At 56.2% G+C, this 6,000-nt stretch overlaps 1 protein-coding gene across 2 annotated transcripts in view; it reads right to left on the reverse strand.

Annotated features, from left to right (window-relative positions):
* The window catches only part of SEMA5B (semaphorin 5B), a 118,551-nt gene extending 113,986 nt beyond the window's left edge, over window positions 1-4,565 (reverse strand). The window contains exon 1 of one of the 2 annotated variants that reach the window (XM_045502276.1): window positions 4,217-4,565. The gene's annotated coding sequence lies outside the window, so the exon portion shown is untranslated. The remainder of the gene's footprint in view (window positions 1-4,216) is intronic. The other variant, XM_045502277.1, reaches the window with a different exon arrangement.
* Between the last annotated feature and the right edge of the window lie 1,435 nt (window positions 4,566-6,000).

Genomic DNA, 6,000 nt, shown 5'->3' on the forward strand with positions numbered 1-6,000 from the left:
GTTCTTCTAGTCATACCGATTCACCTCCATTCTGATCAGAGACATGCCTTGTTTATCCTCATATCCATATCTTCCAGCACAGTGCCTGGCACACAGTAGGTGCTTAGTAATAAATGGTGAACACAAGAGTTCACTACTATTGTTGGTCTCATCTATCCTGTACTTAGGCAATAACAAAGCTAACACTTGCAGACCTTGGGGAATGTCTGGCAGCTGGGGGTGTGAGTCTCAGCCCTGTATCACTTAAGGTTTCCATGGTCCTTTGCCCTCTGTGCCCATTCTAGCACTTCAGTCCTCAATGAAAGTACTAAATTGGTTGATTACATGCTAGTGATCCAAGTTTCTACCTTGTTGACTTTCTATGGGATATAGGAGGGTTACCAAGATTAAGTATAACAGAGTGTCAGGGCACCTAGGTGGTTCAGTTGGTTGAGCATCCAACTCTTGATTTTGGCTCAGGTCATGATCCCAGGGTCGTGGGATCGAGCCCCGTGTTGGGCTCCACACTGAGCATGGAGACTGCTTAAGATTCTCTCTCTCTCTCTCTCTCTCTCTCTCTCTCTCTCTCACCCTCTGCCCATCTCCCTCACTTGTGTGCATGCCCTCTCTCCCTAAAAAAAAAAAAAAGAGTGTCATGATCAATGCTGAAAATAATTGAACCCACAGCATCTTCCCCCCCAAGTGTACACACTCTACCTACTCATCTTCAGCCTTGTCAGGCTAATCCTCCATAAATGTCTGCCACCCCTCTCCCCCTTGCTGGGGCTCCCCTTCTCCTTTTTATTTATTTTATTTATTTATTTTTTTATTTAATTTTTTTTTCAACGTTTATTCATTTTTGGGACAGAGAGAGACAGAGCATGAACGGGGGAGGGGCAGAGAGAGAGGGAGACACAGAATCGGAAACAGGCTCCAGGCTCTGAGCCATCAGCCCAGAGCCTGACGCGGGGCTCGAACTCACGGACCGCGAGATCGTGACCTGGCTGAAGTCGGACGCCTAACCGACTGCGCCACCCAGGCGCCCCTCCCCTTCTCCTTTTTAGACCCATACTCAAAGCTCAGGGCTTTCTGGATAACCCTTGGGATCCCTGAATATCTTTTCTCATCTAACCCCTGAATAAGATTTTACTACATTAGGGGAAGCAAAGAAGTCATGGTTGGATTTGCTTCTTCTTTTCTTTCTTTCTTTCTTTCTTTCTTTCTTTTTTTAAATTTTTTGCAGAGAACAAAGCTGGCTTATACTCACTGAGTTCTTGGGGTGCTGGGGAGGGAGAGGGAAGAGACCTGAGTTCCAGTCCTGGCTCTATGTCTGGAACCTTGCATCAATGGATGTGAAGTGCTCAGATTTATATAAGACAGATAACTCCGTGACCTCAAGGAACTCATCATCTAGAGAACTCATCATAGTACCCCCAAGGTTCTGGGAGACATGATAACACGTACACACAAAGAGATAATGTTTCTTAGGATCTTAAGTTCTTGATCTGTAAATATAGGGGGTCAGGCTGCTCAAGAGCAGATATTGGTTTTGCTTGGACCATTTTATCTGGCCAGTTTGACTTTGAACATCCAGGTGTCCAGCCATTCTAACTAACTGCCTGATCAGCACATTGCTACCTGCTTGGCTTCTATAGGCATTGGAGTTTGTGACTTCCCTAACATGGACAATCTCTAAGCCATCTTCCAGGTTTGAGCCTCAGTAAGAAGTAACGAACAGAGTGGCTTTCAAACAAGCCAGGAAGGGTACACCAAGACAGAAAAGCGTATGCAATTCCGCCAGTCGCAAAAGGGACGTGGCAATCCACAGAGCCAGGCTGGACCTCTCAGCTTCTTTGCCTTCCTGGTCTGGCTCTAGGAGAAGTGGAAAGGGAGCCCCTTCCTGGCCTTCCCTTCTCTTCTCCCACCCTCCCTTTACAGACAGCTGGTGGGCAGGGGGGCAGAGCCAACAAGCCCAGTTCTCAGTCCCACCTGAGTCCCAGAGCTTTCTTCTAACAGTCTTCTCCTATGCCCTAGGTCACCATTTGGCACCAAGCCCTTGCTGTTTTGTACGGCCTGTGCTTTTCCCCATTATGTTCTCCCTTCCCAAACACACACATACACACACGCGTCTTCTTTAGATCAAATTGGTGAATTTAGCAGCCTCTCTGGGCATGGGCTCAGCCCTGTAAACCTTTGTATCTACCCACATGTAGTCTGGTGCATTGCACACAGTAGGCGCTTAAAAAGTGTTTGACGTCCAAGTGATAATAATGCTGGCTATTGTCAGGTCTGGAGGACAAAGGTTCTGGCACTGACTCCCTGGAAAGAGAACAGAGTTGGAAGCTCTGCCGCCCCCTCCCCAAACTGCTGCTGGCAGCTGTTGAAATCGGGAAAGGAGTTGCCCTCCTGCCCCTACACACACACTCTTTCCTAACCTGGCATCTTCTTGCTGAGCAGGTCTCCCAAAAACAATGCTCACTGTCCTCTGGGTGACCACCTGGCAAATTCCCTCTCTCTTTGATATTTTATCGCCCTTCCTCCTCTGTTGGGAGTCTACATTTGGAGCAGGGTACTGGTGGGTTTTCCCAAACTGTTTCTTAAGCAGTCCTCACTTTCCTAGATGTGAGATCCAGTTCTCAGGCTCAAGTTCCCCTGCCCCTACCTCAAGGTCACCTATCTAGGCTCAGAAAAGGTGAGAGGTCACTTTTAAACGTCAAGAAGAAATGGGGGGGGGGGGGACGGCGGCGGGGTAAGTGAGGGGAATGAATGGGAAAAGACAGACTATGAGATGAGGGAGAGTGGGGGTGGGGAGGATGGAGTCGCAGGCGTGGAGGGCGTGTGAGAGGTGCCGCTGCTTTCAGAGCAGAATGAGGCCGAACTGGGAGGATGGGGAGAATAGGAAGCGGGGTGACTGGTGGAAGCAGACTGGAATCGCTAGGGGCTGAAGGAAAAGGATGGGGGTTGGAGGCACAAAAGGTAGGGTCGCGGTGGGGTCTAGACCCAGGCAAGCCTCCACGCCTCCAACCCCATTCGCGTTTGCTCAGGCACGGGACCGGGAAGGAGCGCGTCCCGAGGGTGGGCAGCCCTCTCCCAGCTCCTGCTCTCATCCCCGCCGCGGAAAGCCTGCAGAGCGTCGCGGGGGTGGGGGCAGAGACTGGCGGCTACCCGTCCCCGTCCGGCTCGGGGCCCACTCCAGCCCGGCGCGGCGGGGCGGGCGGGATGACCCGCAGACTCGGCACAGGGGGCTGGGGAGGAGGCAGGAACCGCGCTTCAGGTGGCTCTTCCTCGTTGTTTAAAGTTTGCGGCAGGCGGAGGAGCCGGCTCTGTCCTCCCACCGCCACCGGCTCGCGGCTCCGCACGGCAAGGTCGCCTCAGCCTCGCCTTCTCCCCCGGCGCGTCCTACCGCCACTTCCCTGTCGGCTCCCGCCCCGCGCGGGTCCCGGATCCCCTCTCCTGTCTCCATCCCTCCCGGTGCCCGAGCGCCCCCCGCTCCCTCCCTCCGCGCTGGATCTCCGGCACGACGTGAGCGGAAAGTGAATGAGCAGCCCCAACCACAAAGACGAATTACCATGAGAAAAATAAATCAGGGAATCGCCGTCCGCGTCCCGCGTTCCCGCCGCCGCACCCTTCTCCACCCTCCGAGGCGGGAGCGCGGGGCCCCCGGGCCGCCGCGTCTGGGCCCTGGCCGGGCACAGTTCGGGCTCCGCGGGGCCCTGCCAGGGCAGGGGGTCTGGGAAGAACCGGGTGGGGGCCGGGCAGGCGGGGACGTCCGCGAGCGTGAGATTTCACACTCTGAGCGGGCCACGCGTTCCCACGCGCCTCGCCGCCCGCACTCTCCTTCCCTCCGGTTTACTCGTCGGCCCTCGGTGAGCCTCCATCGCGGCGCCAGTCTCAGCTCCTCTGCCCCGCTCTCTCTCAGCCTTTCATTCGTCCGTCCCCTCCTCCGGGCCCGGGCGGCGGGTCCCCATCACGGCTGCTGCCCAGACGCACCGGCCGCGCGGCCCGACCAGGGCCCCGCGCAGCCGGGACCCGGAGCTGGCGGTCGGCGGGAAAGCGGCAGCGCGGAGGGCGAGGAAGCCCGGGGACCCCCTTCTCCTCCCGCCTGCAGCCTCCCCCACCCGGTTCCAACTTGCTAGCTCCTCCGGGCCCCTACCCCTCAGCCCAGCCGAGTTGCTGAAGTTTGCAACTTGCAACCCCAGCCCGCGCAGGGGAAACGCCCGGGGCTCCCGGGACTCACCTCCGGGCTGCGGGCACAGGTGCCCTGCTCTCGGCGGCTCCCGGCTCCCGGCGGCACGGAGCAGCGGAAGCCAACCAGGAAGGCTGGCGGCCCGTCTGGGAATGGGCGGCCGCGCTGGAACGGCCCCAGGCCCTGGGCTCGGCGCTCCCGTGCAGTCCCGACCCGGGCCCCGCGCCGCTGCGCTCGGGCTCCTCCAGCAGCCGCTGGACGCGCGGCCGACCCGCCCGGCTCCGTGGAGCTGGGCTCTGGCAGCAGTCCCCGCGCTCCAACTAGCTCCCGACCCGGAGCGCGGGTGAGAACAGGGAGGAGACGGAGGAAGCCGAAGGAGGGGGGGAGAGGCGGTGGGGGGAGGAGTTGGGAGAGAGCGGAGGGAAGGAGGGAGCGGGAGCGAAAAGGAGGAGGGGGTTGGAGAGGACCTGCCGCTGCCGGCGCTTCACCCGCCAGCCCCGAGGCGCGCGGAAGAGCGCGAGGGGGCGCCCTGCATCTCAATGTCCCCAGGCTCGGCCCGACTCCCGCCCCTGGCCTGCCTAGTGTGTGTCACCCAGTGGGTGGACACAAGTCCCGCTCCGCAGCCGGCATTCGGACGACGAGACCCAGGTCCTCCTGAGCCCTTGCTACCTTTTGCCACATCCTGCCTTACTGTCCTCGGTGACCCCATCTCGAACCTGACTTCCTCTAGGGGCGTCAGCCCACCAGAACCCTACCCACCCCAACCCTTGGCGACTGAGAAAAGTCTCTCTTCCCCCGGGTCCCAAATTCCCCAGCCCTATTAGCTAGGGACGATCTTCCTGCCTGTGGATTTAAACGCGGGAAGGAATCGCGTACAAAACAGGGGAAATCTGGTATAAATTGCGGTCGAAGACGAGGCTGCTGGGCTGGACTGGAAAACCAGAACTGGCTGGATCAGGGTTAACTTTACCAGCTGCACGACCTTGAGGGAACCTCTCCATGCCTCAGTTTCCCCAACTGTAAACTAGGGCTGGCAACACCTACCCTCAGAACGATTTGGGGAACAAGTAGGGGCTGTAGTGAGTAAAAATATCCTCAAGAACACTGGGAGGACATCCAGGAGATTAGCGATCCCGGGAGGCAGAGGAGTGCTCTCGGCTGAGAGAGAAGGGTTACGGCGATCTCGCCGATCAAGGCTGAATTGTTTACAAGTTTAAGCATCTAGTGTTTCTGAAGGCAAGAACCGGGGAGGGAGAGACGGGGGGCTTCGAATCCTATCCGCCCGGGCTGCAAGAGGGATGGGAAGGGAGCCCTCTGCTGAACAAAAAAAGGTATTTTAAAATTAAAAAGGTGACCTAAGAAAAGAAAACGAAATAATGAAGGATAAAGACAAAAGACTTGAAAAATTAAACCTCGAAAAGAGTAATTTTAAGAGATAACCACAGAGAACTGCGAAATAAAAATGGGTAAGTCAGAAAAAGGACAACATTAAAAGTCCTCCTGGAGTATGCCAGAAATGGAAGAAGGAGAGTGAATCATTTTATATAACAAAATTCTGGGTAAAGGAAATCCCAGATAAAGCAGAGGAATGGAGACAATAAAAGAACTCCAGAGCTGTGCTTCCTTACACACGCGCGTGTGTGTGTGTGCGCGCGCGCGCGCGCACGCGCGCACACACACACACACACACACCTGAACCAACATGAGAAGCAATTTGGTCAGGATGATGGGAAAGAGAGAAAGAATCCAAGAAGGGAGTTTATGGGACGCTGTAAAAAAAAGGGGGAACAGTGCACAATCTCAGAAATAAAGACTTTTTAGGGCAACAGAAATGC

This window comes from Leopardus geoffroyi, chromosome C2 (assembly GCF_018350155.1).
Source record: "Leopardus geoffroyi isolate Oge1 chromosome C2, O.geoffroyi_Oge1_pat1.0, whole genome shotgun sequence".
Taxonomy (NCBI): domain Eukaryota; kingdom Metazoa; phylum Chordata; class Mammalia; order Carnivora; family Felidae; genus Leopardus; species Leopardus geoffroyi.